The sequence below is a fragment of the Microtus ochrogaster genome, chromosome 15 (assembly GCF_000317375.1).
Source record: "Microtus ochrogaster isolate Prairie Vole_2 chromosome 15, MicOch1.0, whole genome shotgun sequence".
NCBI lineage: Eukaryota > Metazoa > Chordata > Mammalia > Rodentia > Cricetidae > Microtus > Microtus ochrogaster.
In genome coordinates, this window is record NC_022017.1 from 5,822,073 (window position 1) to 5,825,338 (window position 3,266).

The window sequence follows — 3,266 nt, forward strand, 5'->3', positions numbered from 1 at the left end:
AACTCACAGAGATCCGCCTGCCTCTGCCTCCCGAGTGCTGGGATTAAAGGCGTGCGCCACCACCGCCCGGCAAGTGCTCTTAACCTCTGAGCCATCTATCCAGTCCCCTGGGCCTTAATCTTATGCATGCCAATTAAGTAAATGTGAGTGAAATATTCTGGTTTTGTTCTAAGTCTTTTAGTTATTTTTGCTTTATTTTTGAGACAAGGTCATGTAAGGTAGCCCAGGTTGGACTAGAACTCATTAACCCAGGCTGGCCAACTCACATCATTCTGCTTCAGGCTTCCATAGGATTACAGGCATGCACCAACATACCCAACCTCAACTTGATTTGCATTTCAATACTGTCATTAAAGCATAGTGCTTTTCATAGTTGAAATAAGTGTCTGAGGACTCAGATGGCCTGGCCTGCAAAGGCTCTTATTGCCAAGTCTGATACCTCGAGTTGAATTGTTGGACACAGTCACACACAGACACACATGTATAATAAGTAAATTTAAAAATGGTGTAGGGTGGGGCATGGCGGCACATGTCTTTAATTCTAGTACTCAGGAGGCAGAGGAAGAAGTCTCTGTGAATTTGAAGCCAGCCTTGTTTAAATATCGAATTCCAGAAAAGAAAGCACAGAGGAATTTGCATATAACTTATGCATATCCCCAGGACACTTTATACCATCTCCAGAATACCCATAATCCTTAATGCAATGTAAATGCTATGCAAGTAGTTATTATACTATATTGTTTAGGGAGTAATGACAAGAACATAAAAGTCTATATGCATGCTAAATACAGACATGATTTTGCTTCCAAACTGTTTTTTTTTTTCATGGTACTGGGGACCAAATCCAAGGTCTTGCATATGCTAAGTTCTTTACTACTGAGTTACATTTCCAGCCCTAACTGTATCTTGCTGTTGTTTTTGGAGATAGGTTCTCTCTTTGTACTCCAAATGTTTTTTTAGACTTGGCCTGTTGCTAGGCCCTGAGGCTACATCAATAGTGTATTGGGGATTCTACTCTCTTCATCTCCTCAGCCCCAGTGCTTGGTTCACCAGTGTGTACTACTAACTGTCTACTGGGAATGGAACTTAGCTCCTACCTGCAGGACAGCCTTTACCAACTGAAACATCTTGACAAGTACCCTTTTTCATTCTTTCTTTTTTTATTTATTTTTTACTTTTTTGGTTTTTCGAGACAGGGTTTCTCTGTAGCTTTGGTGCCTGACCTGGAACTAGCTCTTGTAGACCAGGCTGGCCTCGAACTCTCAGAGATCTGCCTGCCTCTGCCTCCCGAGTGCTGGGATTAAAGGCGTGCGCCACCATCGCCCAGCTTTGTGATTGTTTTAATACAGAGCTAAATGACCAATAGCTAGGAAGGAGAGAATGAATGAATGGAGAAAATTCCGGGCAGAGAAGAATTTGGGATGAGTATAGGAGCATGAGAGAGGACAGCAAGACATTGAAGAAGTCGGACATGTGGTACAAAGGAGAAGTAACCAAGCCATGTAGAAGCAATAGATTAATAAAAATGGGTTAAAGGGGGCTGGAGAGATGGCTCAGAGGGTAAGAGCATTGCCTGCTCTTCCAAAGGTCCGGAGTTCAATTCCCAGGAACCACATGGCGGCTCACAACCATCTGTCATGAGGTCTGGTGTCCTCTTCTGGCCTGCAGGCATACACGCAGAAAGAATATTGTATACATAATAAATAAATAAATTTAAAAAATGGGTTAAAGTCGGGTAGTGGTGGTGTGCACCTTTAATCCCAGCACTCTAGAGGCAGAGGCAGGCAGATCTCAATAAATTGAAGGCCAGCCTGGTATACAACAAGTTCCAGGACAGTCAGGGATGTTACATAGAGAAACCCTGTCTCGAAAAACCAAAATAATAAACAAAAAAATGAATAAAAGCCGGGCGGTGGTGGCGCACGCCTTTAATCCCAGCACTTGGGAGGCAGAGGCAGGCGGATCTCTGTGAGTTCGAGACCAGCCTGGTCTTACAGAGCTAGTGCCAGGACAGGCTCCAAAGCCACAGAGAAACCCTGTCTCGAAAAACCAAAAAAAAAAAAAAAATGAATAAATAAATATAGATTTATTTAAGTTATGAGAGCTAGTTGGGAAAAAAGCCTAAGTTTTCATAGTTAGTCTTTGTGTTGTTATTTGGGGGTTGGTGATCCAAAGATAGGCCAACAAGAAAGCTTGATATACACATATGCATACACAAGCAAATGGTTTCCTTTTTTTTTTTTTTTTTTGATTTTCGAGACAGGGTTTCTCCGTGGCTTTTTTTGGTTCCTGTCCTGGAACTAGCTGTTGTAGTCCAGCAGGCTGGCCTCAAACTCACAGAGATCCACCTGCCTCTGCCTCCCAAGTGCTGGGATTAAAGGTGTGCGCCACCACCACCCGGCCTTGTTTTTTTTTTTTTTTTTAGGACAGATTCTCATCACAGCACTTTGGCTGGCCTGGAATTCGACGTGTAGAGAGTAGAACAGGTTGGCCTTGAGTTTAGAGATCCACCTGCTTCAGCCTTCCTAGTGCTGGGATTAAAGATGCCTACCACAATGCCCAGCTAGAGTCTAGGGCTTTTTGTTTTTTATGTGCATTGGTGTTAAAGTGTCAGATTCCCTGAAAATGGAGTTACAATTGTGAGCTGCCATGTGGGTGCTAGGAAATGAACCTGGGTCCTCTGGAAGAACAGCCAATGCTCTTAACTGTTGAGCCATCTCTCTAGTCCCCGATTCTAAGGCTTTTTAAAAATTATTTATTATTTTTGTTCCTTGAGACCGAGCTTCTCTATGTAACAGCCCTAGGTATCCTGGAACTCACTCTGTAGACCAGGTTGGCCTTGAACTCAAAGAGTGCTGGGATTAAAGGTGTGCACCACCACCACCTGGCCTAGATTCTAAGTCTTAAGTAGGACCATGACAACCTCTATTTTCTAGTTTCAAATTCCTGCTATCATGTTAAAATTAGATAAAGGCTATAAAGAGAATGGCACATAGCAGGTAGGTAGTTAATGTTTGGCTCAGTCTGCTCACCAGCATTCCCTGTGGACATTTCCTCACAGGGTTTCAGGATAGCCGGGCCTGGTAGAACATGCCTATCATCTAGGAGTCAACTGGAAGGTTGAGTAAGATTGCTGAGAAGTCAAGGGATAGCCTGGTTTGCATACAAGACCTGTCAACAAAAAAGTTTCATGACCTTTTATTTTTGGTTTGATTTTTCAAGACAGGGCTTCTCTGTGTAGCTTTTTTTTTTTTTTTTTTTTTTTT